Source organism: Sarcophilus harrisii, chromosome 2, assembly GCF_902635505.1.
Source record: "Sarcophilus harrisii chromosome 2, mSarHar1.11, whole genome shotgun sequence".
Classification (NCBI taxonomy): Eukaryota; Metazoa; Chordata; class Mammalia; order Dasyuromorphia; family Dasyuridae; genus Sarcophilus; species Sarcophilus harrisii.
Window position 1 is genome coordinate 601,747,741 of NC_045427.1, and position 25,390 is coordinate 601,773,130.

Here is a 25,390-nt window from a genome sequence, read left to right on the forward strand (position 1 = left end):
ACTGGAGCTATTGGGAGTTGTCCTTTATTTTTCCCCAATAGAATATTGAATATCTTCTAACCTGAGGGATTAATCTTCCCAGTATGGTATCTTTTATCATTTTTGGGACTGTCCATAGAATTTTCTTGGGAGATAAGATCTGGAGTGAAACAAGGTTGCCCACTATCACCATTACTATTTAATATTGTATTAGAAACGCTAGCTATAGCAATAAGAGCTGAGAAGAGATTAAAGGAATAAGAATAGGCAATGAGGAAGCCAAATTATCACTCTTTGCCAATGACATGATGGTATACTTAGAGAACCCCAGAGATTCTGCTAAAAAGTTATTAGAAATAATCCACAACTTTAGCAAAGTTGCTGGTTATAAAATAAACCCACATAAGTCATCAGCATTCTTATATGTCACTAACAAAATCCAACAGTCAGAGTTACAAAGAGAAATTCCATTTAAAGTAAGTACTGATAATATAAAATATTTAGGAATCTATCTGCCAAGGGAAAATCAGAAACTTTATGAGCAAAATTACAGACCACTTTTCACACAAATTAAGTCTGATCTAACCAATTGAAAAATATTAAATGCTCTTGGATAGGGCGAGCAAATATAATAAAGATGACAATATTACCTAAACTAATCTATTTATTTAGCGACTATACCAATCAGACTCCCAAAAACTATTTTAATGACCTGAGAAAAATAACAACAAAGTTCATATGGAAAAACAAAAGGTCCAAGAATTTCAAGGAATTAATGAAAAAAAATCAAATGATGGTGGCTTAGCTGTACCAGATCTAAAATTATATTATAGAGCAGCAGTTACCAAAACTATTTGGTATTGCTAAGGAATAGATTAGTTGATCAGTGGAATAGATTAGGTTCAAGGGATAAAACAGTCAACAAATAGCAACCTAGTCTTTGACAAACCCAAAGATCCCAGCTTTTGGGATAAGAACTTACTGTTTGATAAAATTGCTGGGAAAATTGGAAACTAATATGGCAGAAACTAGGCATTGATCCATACTTAACACCGTACACCAAGATAAGGTCAAAATGGGTTCATGACCTAGGCATAAAGAAAGAAATTATTGGGGGGCGGAGCCAAGATGGCGGAGAAGACACAAGCGACTTTCTAAGCTCTTCTCTTACCCTCTTTATCAATATTATATCGAGCCTCAAAAATAGTCTTGACTGCTACAATTCGTAAAGATAGAAGTAGAACAACTCACCGCCGAAGAAAATCTGCAGTCTCGCCAAAAAGGTTGCTTCCGGGGCCAGGGGGAGATCGGCGCAGACTGGGAGAGAAATTAGGGTTCCGAGGAGAGTCTCAATCCGAGGGTGAAGGCACAGATCTCAGCACTAAGCGCGCATCCCCAACCGGCAGTAAGGGGCTTTCCTTGGAGGCAGTTGTGATCCTGTACGCAGGAGGACGCAGCCAGGTTAGCCTCAATCTGCGCAGGGGAGCTCGGCTTGGGGCCATAGAGCTTTTCCAGGGCCGATTTGCATCAGGCAGAGACTCTGGGCAGAGTTTGTGGCTGTCTGCGTTCTGTGGTCTGCACTCAGCTGCTAATACTCACAGTCCCACAAGAGGCTCTGGCCTGGGCAGTGACACTTTCACCACTTAGTCTCTAGCCTAGGGCAATCGATAATCCACTCAGCCCTACTAAGCAGTTTGATAGCTCAGCCAGTGCTGAATCCACTTCCTGTTGGGGAAGGAAAACTCTCACCCAAGCACCATCCCTTGAGCCGGAAATCGGTTTACATCTTTCCCTGCTCTGCAGAGGAAGCTGGTAAACCCTGCCTAGAGACCACCCTAAAGACTTTAAAACATGAATAAAAAGATGAAAAGAACAATCGACAGCTTCTATGCAGAAAAAGAGCAGGTCAGCAAACCTGAAGAGACCTCAAACAGCAAAAATGCATCAGACTGTCCTCCTTTACATAATGCTCTCATAGAAGAGACCATTAAAAGTCTCAAAAGAGAGTTAGAAGATAAATGGGAAAGGAAAGAAGCCTTACAAGAGAGCAACATAACTTACCTGAAATACGAATTGAAAAGTAAAAATTCTCAGGAAGTGCAGGGAAACAAAATTGGTGAATTGAAAAAATAAAGAACTCGCAAGAAAGTAGGATCCGTAGGATTGAAAAGACAAAAGAAACACGCAAAAAGTAGATCTGTGATGAAAGAAAATAATTCACTAAAAAAATTAGTGAAATGGAAAAAATCCACAGAACCAAAACAATACATCTAAAACTCAATTGACATATACAGAAAGAAGTAAAAGCTATTGAAGAAAATAATTCTTTAAAAATTAGAACTGAACAAATTGAAACTAATGATTCATTGAGACAGCACGAATCAGTCAAGCAAAAACAAAAATGACAAACTGGAAAAAACCACGAATTATCTATTTGCAAAAACGACAGACTTGGAAAATAGATCTAGGAGAGATAATCTGAGGATTATTGACTTTCTGAAAACTATGATGAAAAAAAGAGCCTAGATACTATTTTACAAGAAATCATCAAAGAGAACTGCCCAGATGTAATAGAATCAGAAGGTAAAATAGGCATTGAAAGAATTCATCGAACACCTTCTGAAAGAAACCCTAAAATAAAAACCCCAAGGAATATTGTGGCAAAATTTCCAGAACTATAAGATTAAGGAAAAATTTTACAAGCAGCCAAAAACCATTTAAATACGAGGTGCCACAATATAGATCACCCAAGATCTGGCTGCCTCTACATTAAAGGAAAGAAGGCCTGAATATGATATTCCGAAAAGGCACAAGAACTTGAGATGCAGCCAAGAATAAACTACCCAGCTAAGCTGAGCATTTTCTTCCAGGGAAGAAGATGGACATTTAATGAAACAAATGAATTCCATTTGTTTCTGAAGAAAACTAGAACTAAACAAAACATTTGATCTCCAAGCATAGAACTCAAGAGATGCAGAAAAAGGTAAAATAACTCTTGAGAATTGTATTTCTGTTGTGGATATACAAAAGAATACATGTATAATTTAGATTGTAACTGATATCACATAAAAAGGGAAGTAGATATGGAAAAGGGATGATGGCAGAACAAGGTGGGAAGGAGGGATAAAAGGGAAACCACATCCCACAAAAGAGGCTAAGGAAACTCATCATATCTGAGGGAATTTAAGAGAGGGGAGGAACATTGTGTAATCTTACTCTCATCAGTTGGCTCAAAGAAAAATAATTGACATTTGTTTTAGAGAAAATTCTCTCTCGCCTCATTAAAAAGGGAGAGGAAAGGGAAAAGAAAAAGTAATAAGGGAAGGAAGGGAAAGACTCAAAGGGGGAGGGAGGGATTATAAAGAGGATAATATCATGATACAAGAGGGAATACATAAGTTTAAAGGGGAAAGAGGGTTGGGGAGGCAAAGAATAAGTAAAGCACAATCAAGTTATTAGGATGGCAGAAATACAGATTTAGTAATTCTAACCGTAAATGTAAATGGGATGAACTCCCCCATAAAGAGGAGGCAGATAGCAGACTGAATCAAAAGTCAGAACCCTACATATATGTTGTTTACAAGAAACACATTTAAAGCAGGGATGCATATAGAAGTAAAAAGCTAAAAGGCTGGAGCAAAAATCTATTATGCTTCAGGTGAAGTCAAAAAAGGCAGGCCATCCTTATCTCAGATCAAGCAAAGTAAAATTGATCCTAACTTAAAAGAGATAATGGAAGGTAACTACATCCTGCTAAAGAGGTAACATAAACAACGAGCAAATATCAATATTAAACATATATGCACCAAGTGGTATGGCACTCTCAACTTCCTAAAGGATAAGTTAAGAGAGTTGCAAGAAAGAAATAGACAACAAAAACTGTAATAGTAGGAGATCCTCAACCTTGCACTCAGAATTAGACAAATCAAACCACAAAACCAAATAAGAAAGAAATTAATAAAGAAATATTAGAAAAATTAGGTATGCTTGGATCTTTGGAGAAAATTGAATGGAGATAGAAGAGAATATACTTTCTTCTCAGCAGTTCATGGAACCTATTCAAAAATTGACCATATTAGGACATAAAGACCTAAATTAAAATGCAAGAAAGCAGATAGTAAATGCTTTCTTTCAGATCATGATGCAATAAAACTACATTCAACAAAAAGTTAGGGGAAATAGACCAAAAAGTAATTGAAACTAAAACAACTCTACATCTTAAAAAGAATGATTGGGTGAAACACAAATTATAGATACAATTAACAATTTCACTCAAGATAATGACAATGAATGAGACATCATACCACAAAATTTGTGGATGCAGCCAAAGTGTAATAAGAGGAATTTTATATCCTAGAGGCTTACTTGAATAAACAGAAAAAGAAAAGATTAATGAATTGGGCTTCAACTAAAAAAAACTAAAAAGACCTAAATTAAAACACCCAATCAAATACTAAATTGGAAATTTAAAATTAAAAAAGGAGAAATTAAAAATATTGAAAGTAAAAAAACTATTGAACTAATTAATAAACTAAGAGTTAGGTTCTATGAAAAAGCCAATAAAATAGATAGCTTCCTTAAAACTGATTAGAAAAAGGAGGAGGAAAAATAGAAATTAAGTAGTCTTAAAAATGAAAAGGAGAACTCTTCAACCAATGAAGAGAAATTAGAGAAATAATAAGGAGTTATCTTTGCTCAACTTATACCAATAAATTTGATAACCTAAGTGAAATGGATGACTACCTCAAAAATACAGACTTCCCAGACTAATAACGAGAAGTAAATTGCTTGAATAGTCCCATTTCAGAAAAAGAAATAGAACAGGCAATTAAACAACTCCCTAAGAAAAATCCCAGGACCAGATGGATTTGACATGAATTTTACCAAACATTTAAAAGAACAATTGCCCCCTAATGCTATATAAACTATTTGATAAAATAGGGAATGAAGAGTCCACCAAATTCCTTCTATGACACAGACATGTAACTGATACTCTAAACCAGGTAGGCTGAAAACAGAGAAAGAAAATTATAAAACACAACTCCCTAATAGAATATTGATGCTAAAAATCTTAAATCAAGATATTAGCAAAAAAGACTACCAGAAAAGCTCATCTCCAAGATAATACACTATGATCAAGTAGGATTCTATACCAGGAAATGCAGGGCTGTCTAATATTAGGAAAACTATCAACTATAATTGGCTGCTTATAATCTCAAATTAACAAAAACATATGATCATCTCAATAGATGCAGAAAAAGCATTTGATAAAATCCAACATCCATTCCTATTAAAACACTTGAGAGTATAGAATAAAATGGACTCTTCATAAAAATAATCAACAGCATCTATTTAAACCATCAGTAAGCATCATATGTAATGAGACAAACTGTCAAACCATTCCTAATAAGATCTGATGAAACAAGGTTGCCCACTATCACCGTTACTATTTAATATTGTATTAGAAACCGCTATATAGCAATAAGAGCTGAGAAAGAGATTAAAGGAATGAAGCAATAGGCAAATGAGGAAGCCAAATTATCACTCTTTGCGATGACATGATGGTATACTTAGAGAACCCCTAGAGATTCTAAGCAAAAGTTATTAAAAATAATCCACAATCTTTGCAAAGTTAGCTGGTTATAAAATAAACCCACATAAGTCATCAGCATTCTTATATATCACATAACAAAAATCCAACAGTCAGAGTTACAAAGAGAAATCTCCATTTAAAGTCATTACTGATAATATAAAATATTTAGAATCCATCTGCCAAGGAAAATCAGAAACTTTATGAGCAAAATTACAGACCACTTTTCCACACAAATTAAGCTCTGATCTAACCAACTGAAAAATATTAAATGCTCTTGGATAGGGTAAGAAACTAATAAAGATGATCAATATTACCTAAACTAATCTATTTATTTAGCGCTATACCAATCAGACTTCAAAAACCATTTTAATGACCTAGAAAAATAATACAAGTTCATATGGAAAACAAAGGTCAAGAATTTCAAGGAATTAATAAAAAAAATCAAATGATGGTGGCTTAGCTGTACCAGATCTAAAACCTATACCTATAGAGCAGCAGTTACCAGAACTATTTGGTATTGGCTAAGGAATAGATTAGTTGATCAGTGGAATAGATTAGGTTCAAGGGATAAAACAGTCACAAATATAGCAACCTAGTCTTTGATAAACCCAAAGATCCCAGCTTTGGGATAAGAACTACTGTTTGATAAAAATTGCTGGAAAAATTGGAAACTAATATGCAGAAACTAGCATTGATCCATACTTAACGCTGACACCAAGATAAGGTCAAAATGGGTTCATGACCTAGGCATAAAGAATAAAATTATTAATAAATTAGAGGAAACATAGGATAGTTTACCTCTCAGACCTGTGGAAGGGAAGGTTTTAGACCAAAGTAGAACAGAGATCATTACTGATCACAAAATAGAAAATTTTGATTAGTACCAAACTGAAAAGTTTTTGTACAAACAAAACTAATGCAGACAAGATTAGAAGGGAAGCAATCAACTGGAGAAATATTTTACAGTCAAAGGTTCTGATAAAGCGCATCCTCATTTCCAAAAATATATAGAGAATTAACTAATTGTATAAAAATCAAGCCATTCTCCAATTGAAAATGTCAAAGGATATGAACAGACAATTCTCAGATGAAGAAATTGAAACTATTTCTAGTCATAATGAAAAGATGCTCCAAGTCAATTATTAATCAGAGAAATGCAAATTAAGACAACTCTAAGATATCACTCACACACCTGTCAGATTGGCTAAGATGACAGGAAAAATAATGATGATTGTTGAGGCGATTGGGAAAACTGGGACATTGATTCATTGTTGGTGGAGTTGTGAACGAATCCAACCATTTTGGAGAGTAGTTGAACTATGCTCAAAAAGTTATCAAACTGTGCATACCCTCTTGATCCAGCAGTGCATTACTGGGATTATATCCCAAAGAGATTATAAAGAAGGGAAAGGACCTGTATTTGCAGAATGTTTGTGGTACAGCCCTTTTGTAGTGGCTAGAAATTGGAAACTGAATGGATGTCTCATCTGTTGGAGAATGGCTGAATAAATTGTGGTATATGAAAATTATGGAATAGTTATCTGTTCTGTAAGAAATGACCAAAGTGATCGGATTTCAGAAAGGCCTGGAGAGACTTATCACGAACTGATGCTAAGTGAAATGAGCAGGACCAGGAGATCATTATATACTTCAACAACAATACTAGATGATGACCAGTCCTGATGGATCACGCCATCCTCAGCAACGAGATCAACCAAATCATTTCTAATGGAGCAGTAATGAACTGAACTAGTATACCCAGAAAAAGAACTCTGGAGATGACTAAAACCATTACATTGAATTCCCAGTCCCAATATTTATGACACTGCATCTTTGATTTCCTTCTACAAGCTAATTGTACAATAATTCAGAGTCTGATTCTTTTGTACAGCAAAATAATGTTTTGGTCATGTATACTTATTGTGTATCTAAGTTATGATTTTAATATATTTAACATCTACTGGTCATCCTGCCATTTAGGGAGGGGTGGGGGTAAGAGGTGAAAAATTGGAATAAGAGGTTTGGCAATTGTTAATGCTGTAAAGTTACCCATGTATATATCCTGTAAATTGAAGGCTATTAAATAAAAAAAATAAAAAAAAGAATGAAATTATTAATAAATTAGAGGAACATAGGATAGTTTACCTCTCAGACCTGTGGAAGGAAGTCCTTATGACAAAGTAGAACTAGAGATCATTACTGATCATCAAATAGAAAATTTAGATTATACACAACTGAAAAGTTTTTGTACAAACAAAACTAATGCAGATCAAGATTAGAAGGGAAGCAATAAACTGGGAAAATATTTTTTACAGTCAAAGATTCTGATAAAGGCCTCATTTCCAAAATATATATTGAATTAACTCTAATTTATAAAAAATCAAGTCATTCTCCAATTGAAAATGGTCAAAGGATATGAGCAGACATCTCAGATGAAGAAATGGAAACTATTTCTATCTATGAAAGATGCTCCAAGTCATTATTAATCAGAGAAATGCAAATTAAGACACCCTAAGATACTTTACTACACCTGTCAGATTGGCTAAGATGACAGGAAAAAATAATGGATGATTGCTGGAGGGATGCGGAAAACTGAACATTGATGCATTGTTGGTGGAGTTGCGAACGAATCCAACTCATTTTGAGAGTAGTTTGAACTATGCTCAGAAAGTTATCAAACTGTCATACCCTTTATCCAGCATGTTACTACTGGGATTATATCCCAAAGAGATTATAAAGAAGGAAAGGGACCTGTATGTGCACGAATGTTTGTGGCACCCTTTTGTAGTGGCTAGAAACTGGAAACTGAATGATGTCCATCAGTTGAGAATGGTTGAATAAATTGTGGTATATGAAAATATGGAATATTAATGTTCTGTAAGAAATGACCAACAGGATAATTCTCAGAAGGCCTGAGACTTACACGAACTGATGCTGAGGAAATGAGCAGGACCAGAGATCATTATATACTTCAACAACAATACTATATGATGACCAGTTCTGATGGATCAGGCCCTCTCAGCAACAAGATCAACCAAATCATTCTAATGGAGCAGTAATGAACTGAACTAGCTATGCCTCAGAAAAAGAACTCTGGGAGATGACTAAAACCATTACATTGAATTTAATCCTATATTTATGCACATCTGATTTTGATTTCTTCACAAGCTAATTGTACAATATTTCAGAGTCTGATTCTTTTTCTACAGCAAAATAACGTTTTGGTCAGGTATACTTATTGTGTATCTAATTTATATTTTAATATATTTAAATCTATGTCATCCTGCCATCTAGGGGAGGGGTGGGGTGGGTAAGAGGTGAAAAATTGGAACAAGAGGTTTGGCAATTGTTAATGCTGTAAAGTTACCCATGTATATATCCTGTAAATAAAAGGCTATTAAATTAAAAAAAAAAAGAATGCCTCCCTAGGAAGAGTTATGAAAATGTGGATGATTTTTAAAAATATTAATTAAAATAATATTGATAAAGAAAAAAAAAAAGAATTTTCTTGGGAGAGATAATGGAGTGATTTGTCATTTCCTTCTCCAGAGGATTAACTTTTTTCAAAATTCCCCACTATGTCCTATATACCTTAGGTAGCCCTGGACAGCATAGTTCATAATTTCATCAAGTCAATGATTTAGCAAAAGGTTCATATGTATGTTAAACTATTAAATGTCAAAGTCTGAACACTAATATTTAGAGAGTGACAAGGCTTAGGATCTGAAAGGAAACTGGAGAAGCTGTAAAATAAACTTGCCTTTTTGGAATCTTTGTTTTATATATATATATATATATATATAAAACAATCCCAAACCTCTTTATGTCTCCTCACCTCCAAATGTCAACCCCAAAATCTCTTTTAGGGTTTTCATGTTACCAGTGTCAAAAAAAAATGGATTTCCTATTTCAGGGGAAATGATGCATATACTAAAATGCATTTAGTTTGGAAAGTTTCCAATAAAAATTACAGGTTTTTTTTATAAATAAACTTTTAAAATTGTTGACCAAAATGATGTATTTTATTTTATGAGTGAATCCACTATTTTTAATTATAGTACATGAAAAAAGTAAAAACTGGATAAATTCAGTGAACCTATATCTTTATACAAATTTTATTCTTAGTGGTACCCTTGAACCTTATGATTTGATGAAAAGATGACATTTTTTACATTTAAATAGCACTTCATAGAGTTACCATCTGCATATATAATTTACCCCTTATTATAGATTTTTCTAATGAATATTTGTCTGATTCTAAGAATGTGAAAATAGAGAGCTATTTATTAATAAGTGATGACCTAAAACCACCCAGAACAAAGTTATGAAGTCTTTATACATCTTGCTCTTGCATCTTATTCCAAAACTGAGACCTTTTGCCCTGGATTGAATGCCAGCAACTGAGAATACTCACGTTTTATACTACAGACACTAAATAAAATGTATTAAGGCAAGACTATATACTAATATATTCTCCCCAGTCATCTAATTTTGTTATACATTTCTATTCTAGAACATAATAAGGCAAAAGGGCAGCTGACTCTGAAAGCTCTTATTTGTTAGAACCTTTGCTTAATTTTGCATTGCATTTCCATCCTCTTCTTAGTTCCACTTCATTACTAACATATGGAAATGGGAGATCAAAATAGAATGTCTTCTTTAGTTATAACAAAGATAGATATTTTCAAGTTAAGAAAAAAATAAGGCAATGAGAGGACACTATTATTTAAGGAAATAATAATACTGGTTGATTTTTTTAATGCTCTTTAAATTCATAGACAAAACTCTTTTTATAGTAGTCTATTGATAACCCTAAATTAAATAGCATTGAAAATAGTCATTAAAGACATTCCTATTTGAAAACCAAGAATTTCAGAGGACAAAACATAAAAAAGGAGTCAGGAATAAAAACCATGGAATAACTATATGTATATATGTATACAAACAGATACAAATATACATATTACATATGTGTGTGCATATGTATGCATAAAATACACCAAAAAGACCAGCCTTGTTCTGTAAGAAATGACCAGCAGGATGATTTCAGAAAGGTCTGGAGAGACTTACATGAGCTGATGCTGAGTGAAATTAGCAGGACAAGGAGATCATTATATACTTCAACAACAATACTGTATGATGATCAATTCTGATGGACGTGGCCATCTTCAATAATGAGATGAACCAAATCACTTCCAATAGAGCAGTAATGAATTGAACCAGCTACGTCCAGTGAACAAATTCTGGGAAATGAGTATGAACTACTACATGGAATTCCAAATTCCTCTATTTTTGTCTGCCTGCACTTTTGATTTCCTTCACAGGTTAATTGTGCACTATTTCAAAGTCCGATTCTTTTTGTACAACAAAATATCTGTATGAACATGCATATATATTGTTTTTAACTTATATTTTAACATATTTAATATGTATTGGTCAACCTGCCATCAGGGGGAGTGGATGGGGGGAAGGAGGGGAAACATTGGAACAAAAGATTTTGCAGTTGTCAATGCTGAAAAATTACCCATGCATATATCGTGTAAATAAAAAGCCATAATAAAATTTTTTTAAAAGATTAGCCATATATCACTGAATAAATAAAATACACTTGAGCAACTAATGCTCTATGAAATCTTTGACATCTTAATCTTCACTGAGAGTTGATAAAATATAATTAGACTAGAACTGGTTCACAAGAGTTTATTGTTAAATTTTTGGTAGGAGCATATACCCCTCAGGAAAATACAAGTGATACAAAGCAGGACTAGATTTATTGTTTTGTTGGTTGTCTAGATTTCAGAAAGTGATGGAAAAAATGTTCATAATGCAGATGAAACTTAAGAATGTGTCATATATACTTTTTTTTCCAGTGAGCCAGTTATTAAATAATTAACAATACTCCTGAATATGTCTTAATCAAAAGAATCAGGAAAAAAAGAAGTTAGAGTGGGGAAGTAGTATGAATACATATATATGTATATATATAATATATATTCAATAAAGAGAGAGAATTAAGCAATAGTTATTCCATTAATAGTTTACACAGTAGGGTACCAAGCTAGGAAAAACAAATGGATGAGAAGTTTGGGAGACACATAATTAACCTGACATGAAAACATGATATATTAATGATAAGAGACTAAGAGACTTCAATTTTGTAGTCATCTGCTGAAGCTTTTTCTGTCTCTATCTCTGTCTGTATTTATCTCTGCTTCTCTGTGCCTCTCAATAAAAATAAAAATTATTAGTATAACTTCTTGATGGGGGCTGGGGCAGGGGTGATAAATGTGACAACACTAGGAGAAAATAATAACTTCTAATAACAAAACAGAAGAATAAATTTGGTTACATGCTCTGGAGATTTTTTTACAAACTAGAATCCAAAGCATTCACAGAAAAACTATTTGGACTGAAGTGCAAAAGAAAATTTACCCCTTTCGAAAGGATATATGTTCAATAGTGATATGAGAGACAAAGGAAGAAATAATTTCAATATCAAAAAAATTTATCTGAATAAACTAATATGGATACACAAGAAACTCACTACTGAATGTTGATTATAAATGGGAATCTAGAGAAAATGGAGGCAATTCCAAGCCTCAGGTAAGAAAAATGAATGTGAAATGTCCTTTTTAAAGTGATGCCATCACTTAATCCCAATTGCCTCTAAAAATAAAAAAATAAAATAAAAATATTGGAATTTATAATATTCACAATTAGCTGAAATTTATGAAGAAATTTCAAGATAATAAAATGTTTTCTTTAAATTATTTTGAAAGAAATGGGAAATTCATAAAGTTAAATATACTATATACAAAGTAATAGCAATGTTCAGGGATAACCAGTTGTAAATGACTTTGTTATTCTCAATAATAGAATCATACACAACTACTCTGATGAATTTATGATTAAAATTCTTATCCATATCCAGAAAAGGAACTGTTTAATTCTGAATATAGATCAAATCATTCTCTTTCTCTTTCTCTCTTGCTCTCCCCCTATCCATCTCCCTTTCTCTCTCCCTCTCCTTCTCTCTTTCTCTTTCATTCTCTCTCTTTTTTTCTGTAATTTAATTTTTCTTGAAGGTTTTTTATTTTTATTGGAGTGGAAGATCTATGGTTTCTTTCACAACTTGACTTTTTGTTTTTTGAGGCAATTGGGGTTAAGTGACTTTCCCAGGGTCACACAGCTAGGAAATGTTAAGTGGCTGAGGCCATATTTGAACTCAGACACTCCTGACTTCAGGGCTGGTGCTCTATGTACTGCACCACCTAGCTAGCCCCACAAGTTGACTTTTATGGAAATATTTTGCATAACCTCACATGTGATTTTTTAATTGTGGGTAGGGATAAGAGAAAACTCAAAACTCAAAATCTAAAAAACAAATGTAAAAAAAAAATATCTTAAATTTAACTGGGGAAAAAAAAAGAAATATTTAAAAAAAAAAAGAAAGAAAAGGGAAGATCAAGAATAGGATGATGAATGCCAACAATATAAAGAGAGCAAGTTGCAACATTTCTATTTTGTTTCTGTTTCATCTTCTAAAAACAAAAACTTGCATTGAAAATGAAAGAAGGACAACACCTGACAAGTAGCTTGAAGCCAAGATAATTAGGATATTAGAAAAGTTTTTAGTTTATACTTAATAAAATCAAGTCATGTATACTAAATTGTTTATGTCTCAAGATACTGAAGGAAGAGGAAGTTATTATTTTAGAATCACTGCCAGTGATATTTGAAAGATCACAGATAATGGAGCAGGTAACATAAGCTCAAGAAGAATGAAGTTATTCATTTCCAAAAAGAGGGAATAGAATCAAGGCTAAAAATTATGTACCAATGAATATGAATTTGATTTTTGGGAAAATTCTATAATGAATCCTTAAAAAAGATGATAACTAAGAATTTAAAATTAAAAAGTGATTGTGAATAACCATGGTGGATTCATTAAAAATAGGTCTTATAAGACTAAGCTAATTTTTCATTTTTTTGACAAGAATATTAAGATTAATACTGTGCCTATCATTTCACAAAGACGTTAATATATCAAACATTATTCTTGAAAAGTACATTTTTATAATATAATAATGATTCACAAGTATACATTGAAGTCAAATAGATGAGAGTTGTTTTGAAAAATAAATAATAGTTATGAAAATGTGGGACAGAGATACAATAGGGGGCAGAGACAAGATAGCAAAGACTAGGCACATCTTTCTCTGGGTTCCTCCTAGTGTCCCTCAGATCAATACCAGATCAAGCCTCTGAACTGGTTTTGGAATGACAGAACTCACAAATATTTGAAGTATACAAATTTCCAGAAGAAGATACTTTGGTAAAATATAAGAATTGCTTCAATTGGGCAGTAAGGGAAACTAGAAGCAGCACAAGGAGCCAGGGCAGGGAGCCAGAGTGTTGTAAGACACTTAGGTTACTCTGTCCTGGTTTCAAACCAGTGATTCAGCAGATTATCTGTGAGAAACCAAAAACAAATACAAAAGGCAAATAGTAAGCCTCTGAAATTTAGAAAAAGGTGGGCCTGGCCATGTCTACCCAGCACTGGAAGTCAATCAGAAGCACCCAAGGCAACCTAAAGCAGCTGTTGTCCTGTTGACTTAAGAGTAGACCACAACCTTTTAAAAAATGAGCAAAACTCCCCAAAGAACTCTGACCATAGGCAGTTTTTATGGAGAAAGAAAGGAATAGATTCAAAACTCTGAGGATTGTAAAGGCAAATCATTTCCAAATGAAGCACCTAAGGTTGATATGAAAGGATCTTAAAACAGAGTTAGAAGAAAAATTGGGAAAAGGAATGAGATCTTTGCAAAAAGGTGTGAAAAAGGAAAAACAGAAATTATCTGAAGAAAACACCTTAAAAATAGATTTGATGAATCTAACCAAGTGGAAAAATATTAAATGCTCTTGGATTGGGCGAGCAAATATAATAAAGATAACAATACTACCTAAACTAATCTATTTATTTAGCGCTATACCAATCAGACTCCCAAAAAACTATTTTAATGACTAGAAAAAATAAAAACAAAGTTCATATGGAAAAACAAAAGGTCAAGAATTTCAAGGGAATTAAGGGGAAAAAAAATCAAAAGAAGGTGGCCTAGCTGTACCAGATCTAAAATTATATTATAAAGCAGCAGTTACCAAAACCATCTGGTATTGGCTAAGAAGTAGACTAGTTGATCAATGGAATAGGTTAAGTTCAAAGGACAAAACAACCAATAACTTTAATAATCTAGTGTTTGACAAACCCAAAGACCCCAGTTTTTGAGATAAGAACTCATTATTTGACAAAAATTGCTGGGAAAATTGGAAATTAGTATGGCAGAAACTAGGCATTGACCCATACTTAACACTGTATACCAAGATAAGGTCAAAAATGGGTTCATAACCTAGGCATAAAGACTAAGATTATAAATAAATTAGAAGAGCATAGGATAGTTTACTTCTCAGACCTGTGGAAGAGGAAGGAATTTATGACCAAAGAAGAACTAGAGATCATTATTGACTACAAAATAGAAAATTTTGATTATATCAAATTGAAAAGTTTTTGTACAAACAAAACCAATGCAGACAAGATTAGAAGGGAAACAATAAACTGGGAAAATATTTTTACAGTCAAAGGTTCTGATAAAGGTCTTATTTCCAAATATATAGAGAATTGACTCTAATTTATAAGAAATCAAGCCATTCTCCAATTGATAAATGGTCAAAGGATATGAACAGACAATTCTCAGACAAAGAAATTGAAACCATTTCTAGCCATATGAAAATGTGCTCCAAGTCATTATTAATCAGAGAAATGCAAATTAAGAAGACAACTCTGAGATACCACTACACATCTGTCAGACTGGCTAGAATGACAGGGGAAGATAATGCAGAGTATTGGAGGGGATGTGGGAAAACAGGGACACTGATACATTGTTGATGGAACACATCCAGCCATTCTGGAGAGCACTTTGAAACTATGCTCAAAAAATTATCAAACTGTGCCTACCCTTTGATCCAGCAGTGTTTCTACTGGGCTTATATCCCAAAAAGATACTGAAAAAGAGAAAGGGACTTATGTGTACCAAAATGTTTGTGGCAGGCCTGTTTATGGCTAGAAACTGGAAAATGAATGGATGCCCTTCAATTGGAGAATGGTTGGGTAAACTGTGGTATATGAATGTTATGGAATATTATTGTTCTGTAAGAAATAACCAGCAGGATGAATACAGAGAGGCTTGGAGAGACTTACATGAACTGATGCTAAGTGAAATGAGCAGAACCAGGAGATCATTATATATCTCAACAACAATGTTGTATGACAATGTATTCTGATGGAAGTGGATTTCTTTGACAAAGAGATCTAACTCAGTTTCAATTGATCAGGGATGGACAGAAGCAGCTACACCCAAAGAAAGAATACTGGGAAATGAATGTAAATTGTTTGCATTTTTTTTTCTTTCTAGGTTATTTTTTACCTTCTGAATCCAATTCTTCCTGTGCAACAAGAGAACTGTTCGGTTCTGCACATATATATTGTATCTAGGCTATATGGTGACATATTCAACATGTATAGGACTGCCTGCCATCTGGGGGAGAGGCTGAAGGGAGGGAGGGGAAAAGTTGGAACAGAAGTGAGTGGAAGGAATAATGTTGTAACAAATTTACCCAGGCATGGGTTCTTGTCAATAAAAAGTTATAATAAAAAAAAGAATAAAAAATAGATTTGATGAAATGGAAAAAGCATATAATTCCATACAAAATATATATGAAAAAGTTTTAAACTAATTTATTTATAAACAGAATCTGTGAAATGGAAAAAAGGCACTGAACAAAATGCCAGATTTAAAAGTTAAATTGGCCAAATTAAAAGGAGATAAAAAAGCTAACTGAAGAAAATACTTCACTAACAATTAGAATGAACAAATGGAAGTGAATGACACAATGAGATTTCAAGAATCAATCAAACAAAAAATTTTTAAAATGATAAAAATAGAAGAAAACATAAAATACCTCACTGGAAAACCAACTGACCTGGAAAATATATCTAGCCAAGACAATCTAAGAAATACTAGAGTATCTAAAAATAATAATGATTATTATATAGATTTCTTTAAAAACATGATGAAAAAAAGAACCTAGATATCATCTATCAAGAAATTATGAAAGAAAACTGCCTAGATTTCCTAGAAACAGAGTACAATAGCCATTTAAAGCATTCACTGATCACCTCCTGAAAGAGACTCCAAAATGAAAACTTCAAGGAACATTCTAGTTAAATGTCAGAATTATCAAATGAAGGAGAAAATATTGCAAGCAACCAGAAGGAAACAATTCAAATATTGAGCAGCCACAATCAAAGCAAAGAGGATTCAGCAGCTTCACTTTAAAGGAACAAAGGGCATGGAATTTGATATTCTGAAAGGCAAAGGGAATTGAATTGCAGCCATGAATCAAATAATAAGTATAATTTTTCAGGGGAAAAATAGACATTCAATGAAGCAGGTGAATGTCTCTTATTTCTAAAATAATACCAGATTTGAATAGAAATTTTGGTCTTCAAATACAGAACTCAAGAAAAGCATAAAAAGGTAAAAAGAAGAGAAATTATAACATTCTTTTGAAAGGTAAAAAAGTGTATATTCCTATATGGGAAGATGATAAGTTTACCTCTTGAGATCTGTCTCTCTGTTATGGGTATACTTAAAGGATATGGGTATAATTTGAATTTATTGTGATGATATAAAAAAGAAAGGAGAGGAGGAAAGTGATTCTATTGTAAGAAGATGAAAATGGAATGAAAATGGGGTAAATTACATCTCATAAAAAGGGAAAAAAGACCTATTAAAATTGAGGGAAATAAGGAAGGGGGATGAGCATTTTTTGGATTTTACTCTCTTCAGACTTGGCTCAAAGGGAGAATATCAGACACATTTAGCTTCACAGAGAAGCTTATCTCATCCAATAAGGAAGTAGGAGGAGAAAGGGGAAAGGAAAGGGGGAGGCTAATGGAAAAATAAGTAGAAGTGAAAAGGTAAAAGAAAGGGGGGAAAACTGAAAAAAGGGTGGGTTGTTTGAGGGAGGGAGTGGTCAGAAGCAAAATATTGGAGAGGAAAGGCAAGATAAAAGCAGAACTGGGGAAAAACAAGAGGGCAGGCATTACAGAGTTAGTAATGTTATCTGAAAGTGAATGGGATGAACTCTCATAAAACAGAAGTGGATAGGAGACTGAATTAAAAGCCAGAATCCTATAATTTGTTGTTTACAAGAAACACATTTAAATCACAGAATGATACATTCAGAGTAAATGTTAAAAATAAAAATAGGGATAGGAAACCTGACCTCAGATCAAGCAAAAGCAAAAATAGACCTAATTAAAAGAGATAAGGAATGAAACTACATCCTACTTAGATATGAAATAATATCAATACTAAACATTTATGCATCAAGTAGTATAGCATCCAAATTCCTAGAGGAGAAATTGAAGCTGAAAAAGAATTGGACAGCAAAACTATACTAGTGAAGGATCTCAACATTGCTCTCTAAGAATTAGATAAATGTAACAACAAAATAAATAAAAAGAAGTTAAGAAGGTAATTAAATTTCTAGAAAAGTTAGGTATGATAGACTTTTGGAGAAAACTGAATGGAAACCAAAAGGAATATAGCTTTTTTTTCTCAGGAATACATGGAACCTATACAAAAATTGAAAATATATTAGATCATAAAACTGAAAATCAAATGCAGAAAGGAAGAAATGGTAAATGCATTTTTTCAGGTCATGATGCAATAAAAATTACATGCAATGAAAGATCAGGGGAAAATAAACCAGAAATTAATTGGAAACTAAATAATCTAATCCTAAAGAATGAGTAGTGAAATAACAAATCATACATACAATCAATAATTTTATCTAAGAGAATGACAATAACCTGCATTAAATAGACAGAGAAGAACAATGAATTAGGTCTGCAACTAAAAAAAAAACCTACAAAAAAGAACAAATTGAAAAACCCCTATTTAATATCAAATTTGAAATTCTGAAAAAAAAGACTAATAAAATTGAAAATAAAAACAGTATTGAATTAATAAATAAAACTAAAAATTGCTTTTATGAAAAAAAAATATATATAAACCTTAGTAAATTTTGATTAGATAAAGGAAAGAAGAAAATTAAATTGTTAGTGTAGTGTCCAGACATGCTTTCTAGAGGATCTTTGGATGGGCCTTGGTTTTAGGTGGATAAGTGATGAAAGCAAGAGAGCCACTACAAGGATGGTCAAAGATGTAGTCTGTAGTCTCGATTTTGGAGTCTGGAGTTTTCTTTATTTCAACTCCTTTTAGCCATTAAATACCTTAGTATGATTACATCATTATAGCACACTGAGCATGTGCCAACTATAGAATCATTACATCACCATATCACACTATGCAAATGCTAACTAGAGTAATTACATCATTACATCACACTAAGTATATGTGAACTAGAGAACTATTATATCATCAATCACACTGAGTACGTGCTTAACTATCAGGACCCTGTTGTCCTTGTGGCAAGTATACCTTTTCACCAGTTCTCCCATTCTCTGTGGTCCTCTACATGTTGTCAAAAATGAAAAGGAAGAACTTTCCACCAGTGAAGAATAAATTAGAGAAATAATTATAAATTATTTGGCCTAATTACATGTCAAGAAATCTGAAAATCTAAGTGAAATGGAGTAATATGTACAAAAATATAAATTACCCATATTAATATAAGAGAAAATAAATTACTTAAATAGTCCTACTTCAGAAAAAAAGAAATAGAACAAGATATTATTCAACTCTTTAAGAAAAAAAATCCCTAGGGCCAGATCAATTTACATGTGAATTCTAGCTAACATTGAAAAAATGATTAATTCCCATATTATGAAAAATGAATATATGAAAATATATGAAAAATATATGAAAAAATAGAGAAAGAAGGAGTCCTACTAAATTCCTTTTATATCACAGATATGGTGTGGATATTAAAACCAGGTAAGTTCAAAACAGAGAAAAAAATTTGGACCAATTTTCCTAATAAATATTGATGGAAATATTGTAAATAAAATATTAGCAAGGATTACAGCAATTCATTCCTAGGATAATACACCAAGACCAAGTAGGATTTACACCAGGAATGCAGGGCTTGTTCAATATTAGAAAAAACTACTAACATAACCTAGAATATCAATAGCCAAATTGGCAAAAATCATGATTATCTCAATAGATGATTTTGAGATGAACAATATTCATTTCATAAAAAAGCATTTGATAAAATCCAACACCCATTCTTATGAAAAACACTAAAGATTATAGGAAGAAATGGAATTTTCCTTACAATGTTCAGTAGCATCTATTTGAAACCAGCATTAAATCTAGCATTTGACAAACCCAAAGACCCTAGCTTTTGGGATAAGAATTTACTATTTGACAAAAACTGTTGGGAAAATTGGAAACTTATCTGACATAAACTAAGCATTGAGCCACAGTTAACACCATATACCAAAAAAGGTCAAAATAGGTTAATAATCTAGACATAAAGAATGAGATTATAAATAAATTAGAACATAGGATAATTTACCTCTCAAACATGTGGAGCAAAAAGGAATTTGTGACTAAAGAAGAACTAGACATATTTGCTGATCACAAAATAGATAATTTGCATTATATTAAATTAAAAGGTTTTTGTACAAACAAAACTGTTACAGACAAGATTTAGAAGGGAAGCAATAAACTAGGAAAACATTTTTACATTCAAAGATTTTGATAAAGGCCTAATTTCCAAAATAGAGAATTGACTCAAATTTATAAGAAATCTAGCCATTCTCCAATTGATAAATGGTCAAAGGATATGAACAGACAATTTTCAGATGAAGACATTGAAGATATTTGTAGTCATATGAAAAGGTGCTTTAAATCAGTCTTGATCAGAGAAATGCAAATTAATACAACTCTGTGATACCAATACACACCCGTCAGATTGGCTAAAATGACAGGAAAAGTTAATAAGAATGTTCGAGAGGATGTGGGAAAACTGGGACACTGTTACATTGTTGGTAGAACTGTGAGTGAATCCAAACATTCTGGAGAGCAATTTGGAACTATGCTCAAAAAGTTATCAAACTGTGCATATCCTTTGACTCAACAGTGCTACTACTGAGTTTATATCCCAAAGAGATCTTAAAAGAGGGAAAGGGACTAACATGTGCAAAAATGTTTGTGGCAGCTCTTTTTGTAATGGCAAGAAATTGGAAACTGAGTAGATGACCATCAACTGGAGAATGGCTAAAAAAATTATGGGATGTGAATGTTATGGAATACTATTGTTCTGTAAGAGATGATCAGCAAGATGATTTCAGAAAGGCCTGGAGAGACTTCCATGAACTGGTCCTAAGTGAAATGAGCAGAAACAGAACATCATTGTACATGGCAACAACAAAACTATACAATGATCAATTCTGAAGAATGTGGCTCTCTTCAACAATGAGATAACTCAAACCAATTCCAATTGTTCAGTAATGAAGAGAATCAGCTACACCCAGAGAGAGAACTATAGGAACATAGCATTTCCACTCTGTCTTTATTATTTGTTTGCATTTTTGTTTTCCTTCTCAGGTTTTTTCTTTCTTTCTAAGATCCGAATTTTTTTGCATGTGTGCAGCAAGATAACTGTATAAATATGTATACATATATTGCATTTAACATATATTTTAACATATTTAACATGTATTGGACTACCTGATATCCAGGAGAAGGGGTGGAGGTAAGGAGAGGGTCAATGTTGAAAAATTACCTATGCATATGTTTTGTAAATAAAAAGCTATAATAAAAAATATGATTGAAAAATAAATAATACCAACAACAAGCATCAAATGTAACATGGACAAACTAGAATCATTTCCAATAATATCAGGGTTGGAACAAGGTTGCCCACTTATCACCATTACTATTCAATATTATATTATAAATGTTAGCTTTGTCAATAAGAGAAGGAAATGAGATTAAAGGAATTGGAGTAGGTAATGAGGAATTCAAATTATCACTCTTTTCAGATGATATGATGGTATATTTAGAGAACCCTAGAGAATCAACTAAAAAACTACTAGAAACAATTTACAACTTTAGCAAAGTTGCAGACTACAAAATAAATCCTCAGCATTTTTATATATTATTAAAAAAGTCTAGCAGCAAGTGACACAAAGATAAATTCCATTTGCAAAAACTGTGGATAATATAAAACATGTGGGAGTCTATCTGCCAAGGTAAAGTCAGGATCTAAATGGTTACTGCTACAAAACACTTTCCATGCAAATAAAGTCAGATCTAATCAATTGGGAAAATATCAAGTGCTCTTGTGGAGGATGAGCAAATGTAATACAAATGGCAATACTACCTAAATTAGTCTACTTATTCAGTGCCTTACCAATCAAATGTCCAGGAAATCATTTTAAAAGATCTAGAAAAAATAATAAAGAAGTCCATCTGGAAGAACAAAAGTTCAAGAATTTCAAGGGAATCAATGAAAAAATGCAAATGAAGATGGCGTAGCTGTGCCAGACCTAAAACGATATTATAAAGCAGTGATTATCAAAACCATTTGGTACTGGCTAAGAAAAAGAGTATTAGATAAGTAGAATAGGTTAGATTCACAATACAAACAGTCAGTGACTAGAGTAATCTATCATTTGACAAAATCCAAAACCCCAGATTTGGGGATAAGAACTCATTATATGATATAAACTTCTGGGAAAACTGGAAATTAATAAATATGGCAGAAACTAGACATTGACACACACCTAACATTGTTTACCAAGATAAGGCTGAAATGGATACATGATCTAGATATAAAGAGTAATAATATAGACAAATTAGTTAATATAGACATGTAAGTATAACAAAGGACAGTTTACCTCTCAGAATTGTGGCAAAGGAAGGAATTTGTGGTCAAAAAGAACAGGAGTACATTATTGAACACAACATAGATAATTTCCATTATGTAAAGTTAAAAGGTTTTGTACAAATAAAACCAATATAGACAACATTAGAAGAGAAGCAATAAACTGGGAAAAAATATTTTTATACATTCAAGGGTTCTGGTTTTTAAAATATGTAGAGAACTGACTCAAATTTATAAGAATTCAAGCCATTCTCCAATTGATAAATGGTCAAAGGATATAAACAATTTTCAGATGAAGAAATTGAAATCATTTCTAGTCATATAAAAAGAATACTTTAAATCACTATTTATTAGAGAATTGCAAATTAAGAGAACTTTGAGATGCTACGTCATACCTTTCAGATTGGCTAAGAGACAGAAAAAGATAATGATGAATATTGGAAGGGATGTGGGAAAACAGGGACACTGATACATTGTTGGTGGAACTGTGAATGGATCCAACCATTCTGGAAAGCAATTTGGAACTATGGTCAAAAAGTTATCAAACTGTGCATACCCTTTGTTTCAGCAGTGTTTCTACTGGGTTTATATTCCTAAAAAAATCATAAAGGAGAGAAAGGGACCCATAATCCAAAAATGTTTGTGGCAGCCCTTACCATTGTGGAGAGAAACTGGAAACTGAGTGGATGACCATCAGTTGGAGAATGGCTGAATAAGTTATGGTATATGAATGTTATGGAATATTATTGTTCTATAATAAATGATCAGGGACAGCTAGGGGGTGAATAGATAGAGCACCAGCCCTGAAGTCAGAAGAAACTGAGTTCAAATCTGGCCTCAGACACTAGCTCCAATATTATTTAACTCCAATTATTGAAAGAAAGAAAGAAAGAAAGAAAGAAAGAAAGAAAGAAAGGAAGGAAGGAAGGAAGGAAGGAAGGAAGGAAGGAAGGAAGAAAGGAAGGAAGGAAGGAAGAAACAATCAGCAGGATGATTTCAAAGAGGCCTGGAGAGACTAACATGAACAACTACTAAGTGAAATGTGGCTCATTGTACGTGGCTACAACAAGATTATACAAAGATCCATTCTGATGGATCTTTTCAACAATGAGATAATTGAGGCCAAATCCAATGATCTTGTGATGAAAAGCCATCTACACCCAGAGAGAGTACTGTGGGAACTGCGTGTGGATCACAATATAGCATTATCACTCTTTTTGTTGTTTGCATGCATTTTGTTTTCTTTCTCATCTTTTTCCTTTGTGAGCTGATTTTTCTTCTACTTCATGATAATTGTATAAATATGTATACATATATTGGATTTAACATATATTTCAACATGTAATATACATATATATATATATATATATATATATATATATAATTACTTGCCATTTAGGGGAGGGATTGGGAAGAAAGGAGAAAAAAATTTGCAACACAAAATTTTGCAAGGATCAGTGTTGAAAAATTATCCATGCATATGTTTTGAAAATATGAACCTGTAATAAATAAACTTTGAATAATAAAAAAAATTAATAAAATATTGTGATGTATTAAAAGTGTTCAGTTCCCAGGAATGATGGTCTGATAGTAGCAAAATTCTGTTCTCATCAAAATCTTTGTATTGTGTTCAGATCTGTGGGCCACAGTTTGAGAAAAAAAAAATTAATAAATTGAAGATTTTCCAGAAGACAGGAATCAGCATGATGAAGAGCCTTGAGTTCATGGGATATGAAACTCAATAGAAGGTCATATTTAACTTGGAAATAAAATAAGGCACAGGGGAAACAAGAGGATTTTTCAAATATATGGTAACTGTCAAGAGAGATTAGCTTTTTATTTGGACCATAAAGGGAAAATTCAGAAAAAAACAGCTGCAAGTTGCAAGGAGACAAATTTGAGCTTGAGGTCCAGAAAACAAACAACAACATTCTAACAATTCTAGATGTCCCAAAATCTCCTTCTGAAAGGATGTCAGAACCTTAGGATCATGTGTTGGACATGCTATAATGGAGAATCATTTGAAATATGGGTTACATTAGATGACCTTCTAGAATGCCCTCCAATTCTCAAAGTCTATGATCATCTACATGAATACATTTGATTGATGTAGAACAATGACTTGAATATACATTGTGAAAGATCATAGATAAATTCCCAAAACATGCAGAAAAATGCTTGTGCATAGTGTGAAAGATGGGGAAGCTCCACAAAATTATCTCTATCTGGATCCTCATTAAGGTAGAAAAATAATTTATTTTTAATACCCCTAATCACTACATTTTATCTTTTTTCCCTAACTTCTGATCTCCCAGTATCCTTACATCAACCTTGTTATCAAAACCTCCTTGGGAACCTTTGTTTGAGATCAAGCATTTTATCTTACTATGAATTTAAACCACCACATCACCTCTCTGAGGGAGCATTTGCATTTTATTTTCTTCTTTCATTGCAAAATGAAAAGCTTAGTCTCTGTGAAAGAAATGCCAGTATCAGGAAACTTATGGGTGAAATACTTCAAATGGAGTCTTCCTTTGGACCCCTGAGATCATACCTGTATTGGTTCCGATTCCCTATAATTTAGGAAGCAGTTTAAGGCTTGCAAATTTTAATCCACATGGGAAGGTAACAAGAAATAAATTTTCCTTTATCTGGGAACCAAGAGATATGCTTTATTCTTTTCTGTCCATTTTGCCTTGGGAGCGCCTGCCTGTTGACATTCCTGTCATGAGGCAAGTAAAATCCATTCCTGTCAGTTCCTTGATAAATATTCATGCTTAGGTTCTTGGGGGTAGGGGGGTTGAGTGATCCATGGATCATCTCAGCCTGTCTACTTTGACAAAGTGATGACTTCCTTTGAATCTAATCCTTGATAGTGTTTTCTGGTGAAAGAAA